Consider the following 22932-nt stretch of genomic DNA (forward strand, 5'->3'; position numbering starts at 1 on the left):
TCTTTCAGGCAGGACCCTGGTATCGTGATTTTGGGATTCCAGGACCCCTGAACCTCTAGACCACATCACTACTACTACTACTACTACTACTACTACTACTACTACTACTATTACCACCGCTACTACCACTACTACTATTACTATTACTACTACTCCTCCTCACACACACACAAATCTGTGTGTATATGCAGAACCATTATTGATTTATTAAAAGTTAAGATAATGCAGATATATATTTTTAAATATATTTTTAAAAACTCCTTATTTGATTCTTCATAATATTTGGACTTCCAAATGATATAGCAATCCCTTATGTAGGATTTGAGTTACCATACCTTCAAATGAGTGTCTTGGAAGAGGGTATAAGATACCAAAAGTCTTTCATTTAAATGATGGTATTAGGATGAGAAGTTTAGCTAAAATCTATACCTTTAAATTATTTTTGGGAGAGGGGGGAGGAGGTCTAGGAATTTAATATGTGAAAGAAAAAAGTTGAAAATGCTTTCTACATAGTATTCTAATACTGGAGGTCTTTTGGCTTATGAGATGCATCAGCAATAAATTTGGGAGGCTGGGGAAAATTAAGTCAAGTCTACAAGCATTTATTAAATGTTTACTATGTGCACGGGGCCATGATAAGCATAAGAAAGCTGTATATTTGACTGATAAGGAGAGCTTCCTGGCCTAAGCAAAGAGAGCATATTAGAGATCTAGTGAAAAGAAAGTTAGAAAAGAATTAGGAGAGGTCCAGTAGATGATGACAGGCTTTTGGATGATATGCTAAATAGTTTACCTTTAATTTAAAATGCATTTTACTAAAGGTTCATCTCAAGGCAATATACATAGGAGGTACCTTATAAATATATACATGTAAATATACACACATATACACACATATATGTGTATATATGCACATGTGTATATATACACATACGTGTGTATCTATATATATATATATACACGTGTGTGTGTGTGTGTGTGTGTGTGTGTTTGCTTTTTGGTGAGGTTTTTGGGGTTAAATGACTTGTCCAAGGTCACACAGCTAGTGAGTATAATTTGTCTGAGGTCAGATTTGAACTCAGGTCCTCCTGACTCCAAGGCCAGTAGTTGCCCCTAAATATTTATTGAATTGAACTGAATGTCCATGAACAAGAGAGTAGCTTGATGAAAATGGTTCTTGAGAAAGATCCAGAAGGTAATTCATGATATCAATAGCTATATGACATTAAAAACCAAGTCTCTCATTATTCAGAAGGCTTGTAAATTCAGATAGGATGCTTTGTGCTGTCCTAAGTTGAGACAGAAAGGGAGAGACAGAGAGAGAGAGAGAGAGAAACAGAGACAGAGAATTTATTGTGGAATGTATTTACAATAAACACTGAATACATTTATAATACACAATCCTATAGAAATGAATTCACAAGCACTTTGAAATATAGGAGAATAAAAGGGTTTTTTTTTAAATATATGCTGTTGAGCACTGTCTAGCTGTTTTTAAAATGTTCATTTTGTTCAAGGTCACTACAAGTCACTACAAGAAATCAAGTCAAAAGGCAAACTGAGATTTGTTCCCCACATGAGGAAAGTCAAGGCCATGGTCAGGGTTACCTAGAGCTGCTTTGCAACCTCCCAAAGTATATTTATATCCTTAGTCCCTTGACTTAGGAATATGAAATCAGAGCAACAAATGTTTGTTAAGAGAAACAAAGATTTACCCTATGTAGCAAATAGATGTTTGCTAGAAACTGAAAACAAATATATATTTTGAATTTTATAACATGATTCTAAGATATTGTCTCCTTTTTGAGCAAACAGTAAACATTCAAAGTGGTCCTGATCTTTTCACATGATGAGGAGCTTCAATAATTCTTGCAAGTTTGGAAAAATAAACATTATGGCAATCAGGCACAGTGTCCTTGGATATTTTGTGCAACATTTTTGAATATGCTTATATGAATGTATAAGTAGAGACTATGTCAGATTGCATGCCGTCTTGGGTGATGGGAGAGGAGTGGGAAGGGAAGAAAATTTAAAACTCAAAATCTTATGGAAGTTGAAAACAAAAAATAAATAAATTAATGATAAAAAAAATTCTGGTTTCAAGTTCTAATTTCCTCTCATAAATGCACTGAAATTCCTGAAGTGTATATACATACAAACCCATGTGTATATACACATGTGTGTATATATGTATGTGTGTGTGTGTGTGTACACATACACAGAGACATATCACACACACACACACACACACACACTCACACACACACATATGGGTGGGGCAGTTAGGTGGAATATTGGATAGAGTACCAGGCTTGGAGTCACAAAGACCTGAGTTACTTGTGGACTTTGCCTTTGGTTTCATCTGAATTGTTTTAGCACAAATACCTCAACCTGCTAAATTGCAGCACTCTAAGTTTGGCCCTGACCTGGTTAGTTCTGTAGAACTGTTAATCCAGGGAATCAATTGATTCAACTAGGTATGCCAGTGCAAATCACCTCAAACTTTACTCAATGGCCAGATATGTGTCTGCCAGGGTCTCCACTGTGGCATAGGGCAAGATAGTTGTGAATTAAACATATTTAATAGTAGTGTGGGGTTTATTTTCAGTGTAACAGGAATCAGCAAGTTTTAAAGATAAGATGGTAGATTGCTAGAATCTAGAGGAATCCACATTTCCCACAATAAGGCTTGAGAAGGAATAATGATGAACAAAACCAAAGGGAAAGGGTGATAAACTTCTCCATCCAGCCCAAAACTTCACAAAAAATAATCAGAAGCCTTTGGAGGTGCTGCATGGAGACAAGACAGCATAGACTAAAAGCACAAGCAATGCCAAGCCAGCAAAGGAGATAGAACTGGACCAAAGCTAAAGCAGTACAGTACCCTGGCAGTCAATACCAGGGCCATAACAGGCAGAAAGGCTGACCAACACCCAGAGGCCTTCAGATCTGCTACTGACACAAAAGACAACAGATGATTGGGGCCTATCAGGGTCAGAGGATGAGAGAGAACCCAACTTTTTTTGTTTATATAATGAGAAGAAAAAGAAGAATCTAAGGCCAAAATCTAAATTCAGTCACTAGGAAACTGAATCAAAATGTAGGGATTCCTGGTTCTGGAAAGGCCTAGTCCTAGTACATCATACATTCAACACCTGACATCCTGCCCCATCCTCTACCTCTAAGTATAGAAGGATCCAGAATCTGAAGCCTGAGATATGAATAAACACAATAAAATTCCTAACACAATGAAGAAATGCTATGGATTTAAAGAAGTCTGAGATAATAATTCTAAGAATTTAATCTACAAGTCCAAGTAAAATCTCAAAGAAGAAAGAACAATCTGGACATGATGCCCATATGATGGAACAAATAGGAAAAAATGAATTGAGATACAAAATTTAAGTTTTAAGTAAATGAAGGCTAGAGACAAAAGAAAGGGAAAGAGAATGAGTATCTTAGGCTAGAAGATGCAGTTAGGTGGCACAATTGATATGGCACACTAGGTCTGGAGTCAGGAAGACCTGAGTTCAAATCTGTTCTCAGATGCTTACTAGCCTTGTGACCCTAGGCAAATCTCTTAACTTCTTTTGACTCAATTTCCTCACCTGTAAAATGGGAACAGTAATCTTATTTACCTTCCAAGGTTGTCGTGAGAATTAAATGAAAAAAAAATTGAAAAGTGCTTAGCATTGTGTCTGGCACATAGTACTATCTAAATGCTAACTATCATCAGGTATCATCATCAAACCTTATCAAAGAAATGAAGTCTTTAAAAATTAGAACTGAAAGCAATGGTCCCATGAGAAAAGGAGATATATTGGAACACAATTTTTAAAAAAATTTTAAAAAACATTAGAAAATATGATGTATCAAAGTCATTTAAAAGTGTCATCATATTTTAAAGAATCATGAATAAAAATTGCCCAGATCAATTAAAAACAGAGCACCTGAACCACTTTGACATATATTTCTTAATGCTGCCTCATTGATTTTTGTATGTCTAGTTGTAAACCATGAATTTTAAAACAATAAACATTCCATTTCAAAATTCATTCACATTAGTGAATATCCTGCTAAGACCAGAGAGGAGAAAACTTGATATCTGCTATTAGTCTTTGAAAGACTGTTTACAAAAACAGATTATAACTGGCCACATACAGCAGGGTTAAGGAGATATCTGAGGCCAATATCTGCTCAAATAATTGCAGAGAGACAAATCTCTGCTCAATAAGAGGAAAACATTTTAAACAATTTAAATTGTCCAAAAGTGGAATGGGATATTACAAGAAGTGGAGGATTCTATCCCTCTCAAATTCTTCAACCAGAAGCTGGAAAATCATTTGTTGGTTTCCTGGGGATGCTGCAGAAAGGATTATCAATCATGAGTTGGTTGAATTAGGGTAGTTTTTGAGGTCTCTTCTAATTCTGAGATTCTGGGATCAACATCTACATAAGTCATTTTCTTAGAATGAAATATTTTTATGGTTGCTTTTAACACTTGTATAAGTGACTGATTAAAAAAAGACCATAATTAAGGAGGAATTTTTGTGATTCCAGTCTTTATGCATTGCAGTCAATTGCCTAAAATTTAAATGCAGTAAAAATATCATCTTAAAAGCTGAACTATGGAAGTGGAGCCAAGATGGCGGAGTAAAAGCAGTGACTTGTGTGAGCTCTCCCACAAACCCTTCTAAATACCTATGAAAACGACTCTAAACAAATTTTAGAGCAGCAGAACCCACAAAGAGAAAGAGTGAAACAAATTTACATCCCAGGACTACTTGGATAGTCTATGGGAAAGGTCTGTTGTGCTAGACTGGGAGAGGAGTAGAGTTCAACATGGGCTGCGCCAGTAAAGATTGGACCCCAGCAAACCTTGGACAGACCTCAGAAGATTGAATCACAGGCACCAATGGTGGTTTCCAGACTTCTCAACCCATAAACAACAAAGACAACTTAGAAGGTCAATAGGAAAGGTCTGTCAGATCTGGGTGAGAGAGGAGTGTAGTCCAGCCTTGTTCCTAGTGTAGCCCTGGAGTCACAGTGGTGGAGCCTGCTTTCAGAGCTCTTGGCTCACAGACGGAGCTGCTGATAAGAGGGAGATTGCAGGGATCTCTTTGTTGGTGCTGAGGTAGGATTCTTTTGCTTTGCCCAGCTTGGATCTGTGTTGCAGTCCTAAGTGGATGTCCTGGGGCAAGGAGGAGTACTGGCATTGTGGAGTTTGTGGTGGTAGTGGAGAGGGAATCCTCCTCACAATTCAAAGGCAGAAAAGTCTGCTTGAGGTCACTCATAGAGCAGAGTACAGGTCAGGGAAGGAGTAAATACCTCACCTTTGATCATACCAACTGGAAGAACTGAAAATTTACAGGTCCCAAGAAGCATCTCTTAAAATAGCTTCACAAAACCCCTGAAACTTGTGACACCCACTACACTGGAAGCAGAGCCTTACCTTAATAAGGAGTTCAAAAGTCAAGTAAGTGGCAAACAGCATAAGAAAATTCAGACTCTAGAATCTTACTTTGGTGACAAAGAAGATCAAAATATCCAACCAGAAGAGGAAAACAAAGTCAAAGCTCCTACATCCAAAGCCTCCCAGAAAAAAATATGAATTGGTCTCAGGCCATGGAAGAGCTCAAAAAGGATTTTGAGAAGCAACTAAGAGAAGTAGAGGAAAAATTGAGAGGAGAAATGAGAGTGATGCAAGAAAATCAGGAGAAATGAGTCAACAGCTTGCTAAAGGAGACGCCAAAAAATACTGAAGAAAATAACACCTTGAAAAATAGACTAACTCAAATGGCAAAAGAGGTCCAAAAAGCCAGTGAGGAGAAGAATGCCTTCAAAAGCAGAATTAGCCAAATGGAAAAGGAGATCCAAAAACTCACTGAGGAAAATAATTCATTAAAAACTAGAATGGAACAAATGGAAGTTAATGACTATGAAAAATCAAGAAATTATAAAACAAAACCAAAAGAATGAAAAAATAGATGACAATGTGAAATATCTCACTGGAAAAACAACTGACCTGGAAAATAGATCCAGGAGAGATAATTTAGAAATTATTGGACTATCTGAAAGCCATGATCAAAAAAAGAGCCTAGACATCATATTTCAAGAAATTATCAAGGAAAATCCCTGATATTCTAAAACCAGAGGGTAAAATAGAAATTGACAGAATCCACTGATCACCTCCTGAAAGAGATCCCCATAGGAAAACTCCTGTTAATATTATAGTCAAATTCCAGAGTTCCCAGGTCAAGGAGAAAATATTACAAGCAGCCAGAAAGAAATAATTCAAGTATTGTGGAAACACAGTCTGGATAACACAAGATTTAGCAGCTTCCATATTAAGGGACCAGAGGGCTTGGAATTTAATGTTCTTGGAGGTCAAAGGAGATAGGATTACAACCAAGAATCACTTACCCAGCAAAACTGAGTGTAATCTTTCAGAGGGAAAAATGGGCACTCAATGAAATAAAGGATTTTCCAGAATTCTTGATGAAAAGACCAGAGATGAATAGAAAATTTGACTTTCAAATACAAGACTCCAGAGAAGTATGCTTCTCTTACCATTTCAAAAGGTAAACATGACAGAGAAATCATAAGGGACTTATTAAAATTTTAACTGTTTACATTCCTACATGGAAAAATGATATTTGCAACTCATGAGACCTCTGTCAGTGTTAGGGTATTTGGAGGGAAAAAAGTAGATAGATAGATAAATAGATAGATAGATAGATAGTTAGACAGAGGGCCCAGAGTGAGTTGAAGATGAAGGGGTGATATCTAAAAAATAAAATTAAGAGGTGAGAGAGGATTATACTGGAAGAAAGAGAAAGGGAGAGGTAGAATGTTGTAAATTATCTCACATAAAACAGACAAGAAAAAGCTTTTACAGTGGAGGTGAAGTGGGGGGAGGTGAGAGAAAATGAGTGAATCTTACTCTCATTGGATGTGGCTTAAGGAGGGAATAACATACACACTCAATTGGGTAGGGAAATCTATCTTACCCTACAGGAAAATAAGGGGGAAGGAGATAAGAGAGGGAGGAGATGATAGAAGGGAGGGCAGATTGGGGCATGGGGTAATCAGAAGCAATCACTTTTGAGGAGGGACAGGGTCAAAGGAGAGAACAGAATAAATAGGGGGTTGGGATAGGATGGAGGGAAATGTAGTTAGTTTTTCACAACATGACTATTATGAAAGTGTTTTGCATGACTACACATTTATAACCTAAATCGAATTGCTTGTCTTCTCAATGAGGGTGGGTATGGAGGATGGAAGGGAGATAATTTGGAACACAAAGTTTTAAAAACAAATGTTAAAAATTGTTTTTACATACAACTGAGAAATAAGATATATAGGCAATGGGGTATAGAAATCTATCCTGCCCTACAGGAAAATAGAAGAGGATAAGGGGAAGGGTGATAGAAGGGAGGGCATATTGAGGGAAGGGGTATTCAGAATGCATACTATCTTGGAGTTGGGCAGAGGGAAGAGTTGGGGAGAAAATTTGGAACTCAAAATCTTGTGGAAGTGAATGTTGAAAACTAAAAATTAATTAATTTAAAAAATAAAAATATGTGATGGAATAGATTGTATCTGAAGTCAATTATAATTATTTAATTCTATGACAAGTGGAATGGCAAGAGAAATTCCTCTTAAAGAAAACATTCCCGTTTCTAAAAAAAAAAAAAACCTTAACTTTTTGACAAAACCTAAGGAAAAAATGGTTTTAATAACCAGTGAATGCTTCAGAAAAATATGTATAAAGTCTGAAAAAGCAAAGCAAAAATAAATTTAAAAAACCTATTTAACGAGGCTTGTCCTGGTCATGTTCAGGTCACAAATTCAGCTCTAAACCCTTCAGAGTTGAACTTTTTTTTGAGTGAACACCTTTTTTTCAACTATGATATGTGTTATACCCAAAATAGAAACCCTAGATTCAAGTCCACATCCACTCAAAAAGATAAGCCCCCTCTGGTATGTTACTGATGGGGTAGGGGCCCAAGCTGAGACCTTTGCCACTTACCCCAAAAAGAATTTATATCCCATTTGTCTAAGGGATTCTCCTTGGATTTTCCCTCTTGAATAAGGAGGTCTTTGGCATTCCCCTGAGGCTATAATCCTATCAACTGGCCTTTCATTATCACCTAAACCCAATCTCCCAATTCTCAGTCACCCTTAACCTAGCCTAGCCCTTCATTGTCTTACCTCCCTATGGCCCCTGGCTACTTCCCACCTTTGACCCTATCTAGACCCCATTCTCAACCTTCCAGTCACTCCCATCAAGATCTTTCCTACATCCTTCCCACAGCCTTTCTGTATATAAGGTCCATCTTGTGTCCAAGGTCCTCAGATTTTTACAATATAGCAAATAGGTCACAGATGCTCAGATTCCTTAAGAGCCTGGCTAATATGGCAGATCTTAAATAAACCTTGTCTCTGGATGAATGAAGGCTTGGGTTGAATTCATTCAAGCAGAACCTGCCTGTCATGATTTTGGGGTTCCAGCACCCCTAGACCTCTAGACTTCAACATTACCTCTTCCTTCATCAGCCAGAGGACACAATTAGTTAAAAAAAGTCATTTTTAAAAATAGCTTAGTAACAAATTTTGTAGTAGAATATTCTTTACATTCCTTTTAAAAATTAATTAATTTATTTGTTTTTAGTTTTCAACATTCACTTCCACAAGATTTTGAGCTCCACATTTTCTCCCCATCTCTCCCTTCCCTCACCCCAAGATGGTGTGCGTTCTGAATATTCCTTCCCCTAATCTGCCTTCCCTTCTATCTCTCCCCTTCTCTTATCCCCTTCCCCTTCTTTTTTCTCATAGGGTAGGGTGGATTTCTATACCCCATGCCAGTAAATCTTATTTCCCAGTTGCATGTAAACAAAATTTTAACCTTCATTTTTAAAACTTTTGAGTTCCATATTCTCTTCCTTTCTCCCTCCCCACTCACCCTCATTGAGAAGGCAACAATTCAATATAGGTTATAAATGTGTAGTCATACAAATCACTTCCATAATAGTCATATTGTGAAAGACTAACTCTATTTGCCTTTATCCTATCCTGCCCCCTGTTTATTCTATTCTCTCCTTTGACCCTGTCCCTCCTCAAAAGTGATTGCTTTTGATTACCCCCTCCCCCAATCTGCACTCCCTCCAGAAGCAGATGCAACCCTGGGGCTGTGCCAGGCCTGGGACCAAATCACGCTCCTCTGTCACCTAGGTCTGACAGACTTTTCCTACTGACCTTCTAAATTGTCTTTGGTGTTTGTGGATTAAGAAGTCTGGAAACTGCTGCAGTAACCCTTGATTCAATCTCCAGTGGCCTGCTCCAGGTTTGCTGAGGCCTGGTCTTTGCCTGTGTTGTCCATGCTGAACTGTGCTCCTCTCCCAGCCCAGCACAACAGACCTTTCCCATCAACCATCCAGCTTGTTTTGGGCTGGAAATTTGTTTCTGTCTTTTTGTTGGTTTTGCTGCGCTAGAATTTGTTTAGAGCCATTCTTTACAAGTATTTAGAGAGGTTTGGGGGAGAGCTCAAGCAACTTACTGCTTTTACCACTCCATCTTGGCTCCACCCATCCCATACTTCTAAAAGAATCCTCTCTGCAATTTACCTTACATAAGGACATCCACTTTAGGCCTTCACTAAGGGGGAACACACTACCTTCTGAGGTAGCTCATTTCACTTATGGATAGCTCTAATTGCTAGGAAATTGTTTTCCTGTTGTCAAACCTACAACTATCTCTTTGAAACTTTCACTGTGTCTAGTTCTGCCCTCTTGAACAAAAGAAGAAAAGGTCTAAGAACTTTTCTACTTGATAGCCTTTTAAATACTTGAAGACAGCTATCATATCATCTTGAAGTCTTTTCTTGGTTGAACATTCTTAGTTCCTTTAAATAATACTCATATGGGATATAATCAAGGCCTACCACCACTCTCTGGATGTCTTCTAGCTTATCTATATCTTTCCTAAAATTATCAAAAACTAAACTCTACTCAGTACTCTCATCTTGATTAGGTTGGAGTACAAGACTAGTACATTCATATTCTCAGACACTGTTCCTCTCATATTGTACCCTAACATCTTTGCTGTCATATTATACTCAAATCATGATGAGCATGTAGTCTACTCTCTCTCTCTCTCTCTCTGTCTGTGTATGTGTGGGTGTGTGCGTGTGTGTATCTCACTTGATATTCACAATGACACTGGAAATTAGATTAGGCAGGAATTATGTTTTCTACTTTGGAAATTAAGAAACTGAAGCTAAGAGAGATTAAGAGACTGAATCACATATATAGTAGGTGAAAGAACTAGAACTAGAATCTTGCCTCCTCAGAAGAGTTCTCTCCATTAAACCACACTTCAGTGACATCTATGGAAATGGGATGTTGACTCTAATGGAGTGTAGCCTTAGATACTCCCTTGAGGTTTAGAGAGATTTTTGCATAGGAAAATAGGATACTAGATGTAGAGCTTGAAGGGACCTCAGAGGCTACCTAGTACAATTTTCTTATTTTAATGATGAGGAAACACTCAGAGAGCGTGTGAGTCATCTAAAGTCACAGAAATAGTAAGCATTAGGGGCTGAACTTGAACCAGATCTTCTAACTAAAGAGCCTAGCCAAAAGTAAGACAGCTAGTGATGGGGTATGGGCCCAAAGTGAGACCTTTGTCCCAATTTGGGCTCCATTTGTCTATGGGCCCTAGAAAACTTTGGACTGTCCTTGAATTCTCCCACTTGATCAAGGAGATCTCTGGCATTTCCCTGAGGCCATGATTCCATTGTTTTGGCTACACCCAATCCCTGAATTCTGTTATCCTTGACCTAGCCTGGCTTCCATTGTCTTGCCTCCCTATGGTCCCAGGCCACTTCCCACCCTTGGTCCCACCTAGGCTCCATTTCCCTGGAATTCTATTACCTCATAGACTACTTGGCCACTCCTGGATCCCTCCCACAGTCTTTCGGTATATAAGGTCCATCTTGTCTCCATTAAGATGCACAGATTTTCACAATCTAGCCAATAGCACACAGATGCTCAGATTCCTTAAGAGTCTAGCTAATATGGCAAATCTTCAATAAACCTTGTTTTTGGCTGCAAGAAGGCTTGGGTTGAATTCTTTTGGGCAGGACCTGGGTGTCATGTTTTTTGGATTCCAGGACCCCTAACCTCTAGACCGCATCACTAGTAAGTGTTAGAGATGGGATTTGAAGCCAGGTATTTACTCATGCTATTCCCTATGTCATACTGTCTTTTCTATACTTTTATGCCATACTATATGAATATAAGTGTATATATCTATACATATACATACACACACATATATATGTGTGTATGTATATATATGTGTATATATATATATATATATATATATATTTATTTATTTATTTGAAAGCAATAGTTAAACATAGATAACCAAATACCAAAATCTTTGACACTGATTTACAATGGTAAAAAAAAAATCTAATTTAGATTTGGATATCGATGTATCTAATGTTCTTGGAGTTCATAACATTTTAAACCAGTGGTTCTTAACTGGGTGTCCACAGGTAAATTTCAAGGAAGCTGTAATTTTGGGTGGGCAAGAAATGCATATGTATTTTCACTGACCTAACTGAAACTGAGCATTTCATTACATTGTGATTGTAAGCTATAAACAATAGTAGAATTAGGCTTCACTAGAGTGCCAAAAGTGTCCATCACACATAGACACACACACACACACACAAAGGTTAGGAATTCTTGCTTTAATCAAAGTAAATACAGTAAATATCTAATTCAAAAATAGTCCAGTTCTCAAGGTTAACTCCTGATGCTCCTCATTTCATAAGAATGAAGAGAATCCAGTACAGACATTTTCTACTGTATGAATATGCAAAGTGTAGAGCATCAACCTATAGCAGACCTGCCTGGGGCAATGAATAAATTGTTTAAATGAAAAGGCTATTCATTTCACCTCTTCCTGTTCTAGAGTCAACAAAATTCTTACTAATGTCAACAAAGGCTTAATGAAGCAGACAGAGCTGGTGACAATGTCAGCAAGAATTTATAAGAGGAATTTGTTGTAGATAAAAAACAACATAGATAGTTGAAAGTTGACTATGCAGAGCAAAAATATAGAGGGGACATTAACAATCCATTAACTAATAAGTACTGAAGGAAAACAAATTCTTAAAGAAACATGAAAAGTCAGTTCATTCATTCATTTAGTCATTCACTCAGCATGCTTTGCTAAGTGAATAGCTACTATGGGTACAATTCATGACAACTTATGGAAAACTACCTTTTTTTCCCCACTAAGAACTGAACTTATTAAAATCCTAGACTATGCAGAATATTTCATTTCTAGGTAGGGATGTCTGTTTTTATTTCATGAAATTAGACAATCCAAAGTTTTCATGAATGTCCTAGATCAAAATGATGATAAAATTATTTATAGAAAATGTATGTAATTCATTAAAACATGTTTAGAATTTTAGAAAATAGGTTGAGAAAAACTGTTCTTTTAAAGAGTGTTTGTGACTCAGTTTTTCAGAATGGGTAGAATGGATGCTCAAATCTGAATAGTTTCTTTGTTTAAGATTTCAACTGTTTCATTACCATAGAAATGGAACCCATGAGTTTCACACACCACAAAGCTAAATGAAGTTTTTTTTTAAAGAAATGAAATAAAAAAAGAAATTTTATGTCTGACTTAACTTTGTGCTCAGTTCTCCACACTTGGTTAAAGGAGAAGATTATTCTTTCTCAGTCAGCACTTTCATACAATACAGATAGTAGATTTGGAAGGAACCTGAAAGATCATCTATCCCAATCCTGTCATTTAACATATATGGAGGAATGAAGTCACTCTTTCAAGGTAAAACAGCTAGTGGCAGAGTCAGCACTTGAATCCGGACCTTCAGACTCTTAGTTTCAGACACTTTTCATTGCTCCTTGAAGCCTCTCCTCCATGTTTTAAATATAGTTTAGAGATGGATTAAAATAAATATCCAAGGAGTACCCAGGAATGACTACTTGGATGTACAGCTGGCCTTCCTCTGAACTTACTTATGTTCCTAAATGTATATTTACTTTTTTGTAAAATATTAAAATAACCCTGTTCACACAGCAAGGAGAAAGAAGATGAAATTATATATTTCACATATATGTTTAATTTCTGTTCTAACTGCTATAACTCCTACCGTGAGATGGTATCCCTCTCATTATCCCTGAACTGTTTGAATATTGAAATTCTTTAAAATGTAGCTTGGCAACTAGTCTGAAACTTCTAGTCTTGCAGATTGCCTGGGAGGTTAAGTGATTTGAGGAGAATAATACTAGGAGTATGTGTCAAGGGACAGGCTTGAGCCCAGGCTTGATTCCAAAGCTGGCCCTCTATCCATTAACCCAAAGTGCTTAATTTCAGATCCTATGGTCAGGGTTGGATTACAATTGCTATTTTTCCTTCAAGTATATAATGAGGAAAAAAAGATAATGTACTTCTCCAGAACAAATATGCTTCATGGAAAAGCCTTATATAGGAGCTTCTTGACTACAGCTGAGTTTGTAAGACATCTACCTAGTTTTTATTTTGTATTTTCTTGTTCTTTCAGGAAATACTACTTCCCTCACAATGTTTTAGTACTATTACCTAAATGAATATTTAAAAGCAATCATGGAGAGCCATCATAGAAAATTCTAACATAATTAAATATTATAAAATATTCTGATCTGATAGAAATGATTAGTTTTGCTTTTTTGCATCTAGAAAGCAGCATTTTGATTGTGAACTGGTCATTGCATGAGAGAAACCACCAATAATTTTGAGAATAGGGTACAAGAATGAGAGGCTACATTCAGGTGAGGGATGTCATATAAATAGCTTCATTTAGAATTTAACAAAGGTTTTGCTGTGTTATCAGTTATCAATCAAAATTTGAGTGTATTATTAATTTTGTGGCATTCATCTGCATTTGTGTTCCTGGATTTCCAACCTAAGAACACAAGAATATCTTTAGACCTCCTCAAGAATATGCTATAATTATACAAACACACAAATACTTTAAAGGTAGCTGAGAGGTAAAATACAGGGAATCAAAAACATCACTGACAGACTGATACACAAGATTAAAGGGGAAAAATGGGAAAATCATCAAATTTTGAGGATTTAAAATGTTTCCTAGAGAACAGTTACTAAATCAAAAATTTTCTAAATCATATATTATTCTATTGGGCCTTGGCTCCTATTTCTAACTTGCTGGCATGCTTCCTAACTTATTATTACCCTTTGTATTTGGGATGCAAGTTAATAACATGTTGAGAGATTTATGAAATAATATGGTTCCCACCAAATTTTATAGGCTAAGCCACAGTTATTCACTTTGTTCCATAAAAACTTAAAAGATAATATTGAGATTGTCCTGGAGTTATGATTCCACTAATTAATTTTTTAAAGTCTTGTCACTTTGTTGTGGATTTATATTCGCTAGTCTAATTCTCAATATTGGCCTACAGGATACTGCATGCACTATTTGTTTCATATGCATCAAAAGGATAGCAAAGCAAAATAATGTTTTCCCTGAATTATGAGTCACATAGGATTACATATTTTGAACAGGACAGGACTTTAGAGGTCATCTAATCCAACTCCAACATTTTATAAATGAAGATCCTGACATCTAGAAAGTGAACTGACTTTACCAAAGTGGCATGACTAGTAATTGGCAGAGTCAAGGTTTGGACCCAGGTTCTCTATCAATCCAACATTTCATTCTACAACATGATTCCACAGTATCACTTATGATCACGAACATGTGATATTCACTGGTTTTGGTTTAGTTTTATCTTAAGACCTATGAAACCCTGACTCAAATGAGGAGAAATCATAAATTTTAATACTTAAATGCAATATCTTTCTCAGCTATTGAGATGTGTCATTTGGTGTTGAGATCTGTTAGTGCTCATGAGTTAAGTGTGCTGAAACTCATTGTCAGTGAACTACAAATTATCCAACCTCTCTGCTGTTTCCACGGTATCAATTGAGAAGCTGCCATTTTCATCAATTATTCTGTAGTCTGTACAATATGCACCAGAGCACTTCATAAATATTTGACTGAAAATCCATCTTTTTTTTACAACAACATACTACATGGCATGAGTTGAGATTTAGACCTTTAAAAAAGGGGAGGGGAGGTATTTTGCCCATTGTAGAGGTGGATGCTAGTAACAGAATACATGAAGATGGTCTTCAAGGATGAATTGTTATTAGGCAGTATGTAGATGAGTAAATCACATATATTTGTTCTTCACTCAAATAATATCAAAAAGGAGAAAACTGACCATGGTGAGCACAATTTAAAGTATATTCTTTCTTGTAATTTGCATTATTGTCTAATCTATAGCAAATGAGTTGGAGTAAAAACAAGAAAAACCACAGTGGTATCTTAGGAAGAGGATTTCATAACTTAGGGAGTATTCATAGATTTGCACAGATAAATAATTTGCTATCTCATTGGATTTTGTAGTAAGTTAACTTCAATATTTTTATTTGGGGAGAAGGAAAGAAAGATAAATATAAAATAACTATACTTTTTCATGTTTACATGAAAAGAAAGTAATTTCATTAATCTTTTAAATTAATGAATTAATTAATAATTAAATAAATTAATATTTTAAAAATAAAAAAGACTTGCATTTGGCCTACACCAGAGCCATAGCTAGGAACTTTTGAAAACATGGTAAGGACACAAATATTATCTGGAACAGGCAGAAAGGTACCTTAAATGTAGGTACATGTGGTAGAATCAATGTCAAGACAAGAGAAGGTGATAAGGACCTAAGGGCAATAAATAGCATGAGGCTAGTGCTGAGAATATTACTATGAGGGCTGAATAAGAAAGAGCAGGTGGAAGAGTTCACTCCAACTTCCTGAAGTAATAAGGATGTCAGCAAAAGTTATCACGGCCTACTTATGGCTTTGTGGCTAATGATATAAATCACATGCCTTGAAAGGTACTAAATTTAAAGGTGAGCTAAATCACTTTTTGATGTAATACTACTCAGGAAGAAAATGTAGATAAGTTGCAGTTATTACAATAGATGACAGGCATATAAGTTGAATGCCAACTACAGTTGAAGCAAATAAAGTTTAAGGTTTGCTACAATAGAAGTAGCAAAATAAAACAGAAAGTAAATTTGGAACTCAAGACAAGAAAAAGGACTTGCAGTTATTTATTGACCAATATAGAAAACAGAAAATGGATTCATTATTATTGGAAATATTCTATTATTAAAATAAGTTTATGGAAGTTAACATGGAATTAATTACAGAGCAGAGAAAACAAATATATTTATTCAATATGAAGCATTTGACAATCATCATGGAATGTAAGTTAAACCAATTGGCATATTACTGCTTTACTTTGGTTATAGAGTGTATCACTGGGTTATTTCAATTGAAGCAAGGAAAAAAAGAGCAAATGTTAAAATTTATATTGGAGTTCATTTGAAATACAGGGCTTATGGTAAATGAAAAGACAATTTTTAAAAAAAGTCATAAGTACAGTTCTGATTTTGCTCAATTCAGCTTCCATTGACTTGATTTTCAGTCTTATTTTTAGGGTTTAGAAGAGAGCAATGAGTTAGAAAATTAGATCTATCCGAACAAGTTAAAGCTAACAGATTAAAAAAAGGGCTTGTTATGCAGAGGATGGTGACCAGCTGTTCTCTGTCTCCAATAAGCACAGAATGAGAGGAAATGAGTTTGAACTGCTACATGAGGACATGAAGAAAAATACCACTAAGCTCTTCCTGACAGTGAGGAGTATCAAACAATCATTCATTTGATTTGGAAAGATCTGGATGCCTTCATCTTTTGCTGTCTCTAAAAGTAGCATGGATCATAATAAAACATAGCAAAATAACCATTTTCAAGATATAATTTTAGATGCAATTTATTTTTATTGAAGTGTCCTAAGAACCACTTGTTTATCACCCCAGTAAGGATATAGAATCTTTCCTTTTACAGTGTGACACGGTGGAAAGAACAGAGGATTTAGAGCCAGAAGTCTTAGGTTAAAATTTCATTTTTACAACCTACCACTTGTATGCCCTTGGGTAAATCATTTTAGTCATCCTCATCCTCAGATTTCTCATTTGCAACATTAGCATGTTAAATTACAGCTAGGTTCCAATCGGTACAAATAATAAATCTTCTGAAGTGGCTACATATATTCAAATTTGCCTTATACATTTATGTAAAATATGGTAATTGGTCCTAGTCCAATGCGAATATGAGTATGAATTTGAATAATGCACTAATAGGTGCATCTAATAGCTGTAATAATGCATTTAATAGCTGTAGATGACCCCGTAGGTCCATTCTGTGAAATAGATGAAAGATGAAATGACTGAGGAAACAAATGTTCACTCTTCTGAACACGTTGATTTATTAAGCAATGTATGCCAATTGATCAACAAACTGGGAGCAGGTCTTCCCAGCTTAGGCCTGGACCCAAAAATACAGAGGGAGGTAGACTTTTATACATTAAAAAAAAAATCAAGTAAGGGCAATTACTTAAAAGGAAATAATACATAAGGTAATTTGATTTCTAATTAGATGAAAGATTAGGAACTTTCCAAGTTGGGAGGAGGAGAGGAATAGGTACAATTCCCTGAATTCAGAAAAAGAGGTGTACCACTCTCTTCAAATGTCTGTGAACAATCTAAAGAACATGGAAATAATAACTGATTGATCAGTGTGTGATCAGTTTTCAAATAAAAGTTACGTATTTATTGAGATGTACAACTGTAAGAAAGCTCTTTTCATCAACCTTTGGATCTGATTGTGTTTCAGGTCCTTAGTCCTTGATTAAGGGTCTCTAAGTGGTAGGGACAGGTGATCCAGTTTCCTAGACACACAAGGCTAGGTTCAAACAATACAATAAGGTTGTCCCTTAATCTTCACAATTAGATAAAGTTTTTTCATAAGACAGAATTTGGACTAGAACCATAATTGAATAGAAAAGGAACTGAGTTAGATCCAGAATTGAATCTCGAGATGGAATAAGTGGGGTTCAATCAATTCCCACAATTAACTGCTTGCTGTAGTAATCCCCTCAATTCCCACAATTTCAGCCCTAAATCTACAGTACCATGATCTTATTTGCAAAAGACTATTCCAAAAATGTACATGGAATGGTGTCACAATATAGTACTGAAGTATTTCCCAAAAAGAATGCCATTACTTTGGAGGGCCCACTTACATATCTGAACTTTAAAGAGACACTCAGTGCTTTCAGGGTCATAAAACTAGCCCTGAATATCTAATTCACTCTCAACTTTAGCTCTCATTAACATGAAATTTGGTTCTCCTTCTATCTTCTCCAGAGAATTCTCCCTTCAAGTATTCCAAGTCTCCCCCCCCAACACACACATCTAGTTCCTAATCTTCAATTTGTCTGTATCAGTTTATTCTCTCTCTGCTGACTTCAAACATGTCTAAGCATCATCCATTCTTATAAAACTTCTCTAGATTCTATCATCTTCTCCAGTTATCACCCTCTAGCTCTGCTCTTATTTTTAAACTCCTAGAAAACTCCTTACACATATTGCTACTCTTTTTAACCTCTCATTGACTCCCTGACTCTTTGTAATCTATCTTCTAACTTCATTGCTCAACTGAAATGGCTTTCTCCACATATAAATGTTGTTTTAAATATACATACATACACACACACACACACACATACACACACACACATATATATATATACATATATATGTTTTACTCTTTCAAAGTCCTCATCTTTCTTGACCTCTCTGCTACATTTGAAAATATTACTATCTTCTTCTCTATGATACTTTTTCCTTTCTGGATTTTCATGACATAGTTCTCTCTTGGTTCTTCTATCCATCTGACCATTCCTTCTAAAACTGCTTTAATGGAAAATTATACTTATTATGCTCCTTGTGAGTGTCCCCTAAGGGTCTGTCCTGAGCTCTCTTTTCTTCCTTATCTGTACTTTTTCTTGGTGTTCACATCAACTGTCATAGATTTAATTATGTTTGCTATGCAGAGAGAGAACTATAGTGCTAGTTTCAGTCTCTCTCCTGAGCTCTAGGTAGAATTTATCAATGTCTTAAGGGATTTTTCAAATTTGGTGTCCCAGAGACATCTCAAAATCAATATAATCTTCTTTCAAGTACTTATATTTTGTCCCTAACTTAGCTCTCTCCCAAACTTTCTCATTAATTTCAAGCCACTACCACTTTTCCCAGGCTCCCATTTTTATACCTGCATTATCTTTGACTACTCACTCTTCCTTACCCTCCTTATCCAATGTCTTGTCTAATCTCAGTATTTCAATCACTACAGCAACTTTCACGTCTGACACCTTCTTTCTTCTCAAATGGCCACCACCCTTATCAGGTCCTCATCAACAAACTCCTGGGCTGTTTCTATAGCCTCATAACAGGCTTCCTAATTCAGACCTCTGCTTACAACAGTCCATCTATCACATTGTGCCAAAATGATTTTCCTTAAACCCAGATTTTACTGTCATTCCTCTATTCAATAGACTCCCATGATTTTCTAATATGCACACACACACACACACACACACACACCACATGTGTATATATATATATATTAAATGTTTCACATTTTCTCCTATTTTTCCATTCTTTTAATTTTGTTTTACTGTTTCTTGAAGTCACAGTTTATATAAATATAAACTCCACTCTTTGACCTTAAAAGTCTTCATAATTGTCCCCAGTCTACTCTTTCCAGACTCATGATACCTTATTCCAATCCTTGATTGGATTGATATGGTTCAGCTAAACTGTACTTCTCTCAGCACTTTACACATTACATTCCATCTTCTGCTTTATGACTTTGCATTGGTCATCCCACATTCCTGAAATGTACCTTTTCTTCACCTCTGCCTCAAAGAATCCCAAATTCCCCCAAGACACTGCTTAAACAGCACCTTTAATATGATAGCTTTCCTATCCTTTTCAACTGAAAAAGAAATTAAAAGAAACTATAAGATATCAAATAGCAAAAGCAACTGACCTGGAAAACAAATTGATAAGAAAAAAATTAAGAACCATTGGTTTGCCTGAATGCCTTTACCATAAAAAAGAGCCTAGATATTATATTTCAAGAAGTCTTAAAAAATGCTCATTCTTCCAAGAAACAAAGAGTAAAATGGAAATACAAAGAATCTACTGATTGCCTCCAAAAGTAGTCCCAACTTCTTTTGAATATTATACCCAAACTCCCATGAATATTTTACCTAAAATCCAGAACTTTCAAGTCAAAGAAAAAAATGCTGCAAGAAACCAGAAAGAAAAAAAAAAGCAGGTACTGAGGAGTCACTGTCAGGATTATACACAATTCAGTAGCCACCACTACAAAGGAGTGGTAGTACTTAAAACTAAGAATAGCCTAACCAGAAACTATGAGTGTAATTCTATAGGGGAAAAATGACCTTTAATGAAATAAGGGGTTCCCAAGCCTTCTTGACATTAAGACCAGAGACACAGAAACTTTGAAGCTGAAGGAGCCAACATAGCAGAGGAGAAGCAGTGCCCCAGCTGAATTCTTCTAACAACACCTTCCAAAAAACTTTAAAATAACACCCCAAATCAAATTTTAAAAAATCTCAGTCAACAGGGTCAGCATAAAAAAGCATGAAGTTTGAACCAGTGCCTCCCCAACCTATAACTGAGAAGAGGCAAACTTTAACATAAAGTTAAAAGTCAAGAATTAGGCTGGAAAAACAAGTAAGCAAGCAAAAGAAAACCTGAAAATGAAAAACAATCATGTAGGCAGAGAAGACCAAAATATAAACTCAAAAGAAGACAACTGTGAAAACAGCTACAAACAAAGCCTCAAAGAATTGGCCAAATGGAAAAAGAGGTACAAAAGCACACTGAGGAAAATAATTCCTTAAAAATTGGAATTGGATGAGTTTAACTTCCATGAGACTTCAAGAAACAGTAAAAAAAAAAAAAAGTCAAAAGAATTAAAAAATTCAAGAAAATGTGAAACATTTCATTAGAAAAACAACTGATCTGGCAAGTAGATTGAGGAAAGATATTTTAAAAATTATTGGATTACCTGAAAGCTATGATCAAGAAAGAAGAGCCTAGAAATCATATTTTAAGATATTATAATAATTTCCTGATAGCTTATATCCAGAGGGTAAAATAGATACTGGAAAGAGATCCCAAAATGAAACCTCCCAGAAATATAATAGTCAAATTCTAAGCTCCCAGGTCAAGCAGAAAATATTGCAAGCACCAGAAAGAAACAATTCAAATATCACAATTGGGATCACACAAGATTTAGCAGCTTCCACATTAAAGAAGTGGAAATTTTAGAATATGATATTCCAGAAGGCTAAGGAACTAGAATTACAATGAAGAATAACCTAATCAGCAAAACTGGGTATAATCCTTCAGGGGAAACAAAATGGATATTTAATGAAATAGAGTACTTTCAACCCTTCCTGATGAAAAGACTAGAGCTGAATAGAAAATTTGACATGAGAAGCATAAAAAACCAAATGTGAAAGAGAAATTGTAAGGGACTTAATAAAGTTAACTTATTTACATTCCTGTATGGGAAGATAATGCATGTAACTCCTAAGAACTTCATCATTATTAAGGTAGTTTAAAAGAGTCTACATAGACAGAGGGCTGGGCATGAGTTGATTATATTGAGATGATCTAAAAAAAAACAAGAACAGATAGGTGAGAAAGAGGGATACACTGAGAGAACAGGGAAGGGAGAGATAGAATGGGTAATTTTTTTTCTCATAAAAAGGCACATGAGTAAAAGCTTTTACAATAAAGGGGAAAATGAGAGGTGGGCAATTCTTTCACCTCACTCTAATCAGAACTAATTCTAGAGAGAGAATAAATAAAATAAATGTATAATATACATGTGTGTGTGCATATGTGTGCATATACACAACCAGTTGGGTATACAAATCCATCTTACCCAACAAGGAAATAGGAGGGGAAGGACAGAAAAGAAAAGAGTTGGGGTGATAAAAAAAGAGTGGGGATTAAGGGAAGAAGTGGTCAGAAGCAAAACCTAATTTTGAGGAGAGACAGGGTAAAAAAAGAGAGAGAGAAAAGGATAAACAGAAGAAAACAGGATGGAAGGAAATAAACAGTAAACATAATTGTGAATGTGAAGGAGATGTGTTTACTCATAAAATAGAAGGGGATAGCAGAATGGATTAGAAAATAGAATCCAACAAAATGTTGTTTATGAGAGAAACTTGAAACAGAAACACACACAGAGTTAAAATAAAGGACTAGAGCAGAATTTATCATGCTTCAGTCGAAGTAAAAAATGGCAGGGGTAGCAATCATGATCTCAGACAAAGCAAAAGCAAAATAGACCTAATTAAAATTGATAATCAAAGAAACTGCAAAGTCATCATAGACAATGAAGTAATACCAAAAAATTACAGCCAGTTTCTATGATAAAGGCCTCACTCCTCAAATATATAAGGAGCCAAGTTAAATTTATAAAAAATAAGAACCATTCACCAATTGATAAATGATAGGAGGATATGAAGAGGCACTTTTCAGAAGAAGACATTAAAATAATCTATAGTTATATGAAAAAAGTCCTTTAAATCACTATTGATTAGAGAAATGCAAATTAGAACAACTCTCAGGTATCACCTCACACTTACAAGAAATGACAATTGCTGTAGGGAATAGGTACACTAATATATTGTTGGTAGAGTTCTGAACTGGTCCAATCATTCTGGAAAACAATTTAGAACTATGGCCAAAGGGCTATAAATTGGTGCATACTTTTAAACCCTGAAATACTGCTATTAGGTCTGCACCACAAGGAGATAAAAGAAGAAGGAAAAAGGCCTATATGTACAAAAATATTTATAGCAGC

The sequence above is a fragment of the Vombatus ursinus genome, unplaced genomic scaffold (assembly GCF_900497805.2).
Source record: "Vombatus ursinus unplaced genomic scaffold, bare-nosed wombat genome assembly UNPS02014830.1, whole genome shotgun sequence".
Classification (NCBI taxonomy): Eukaryota; Metazoa; Chordata; class Mammalia; order Diprotodontia; family Vombatidae; genus Vombatus; species Vombatus ursinus.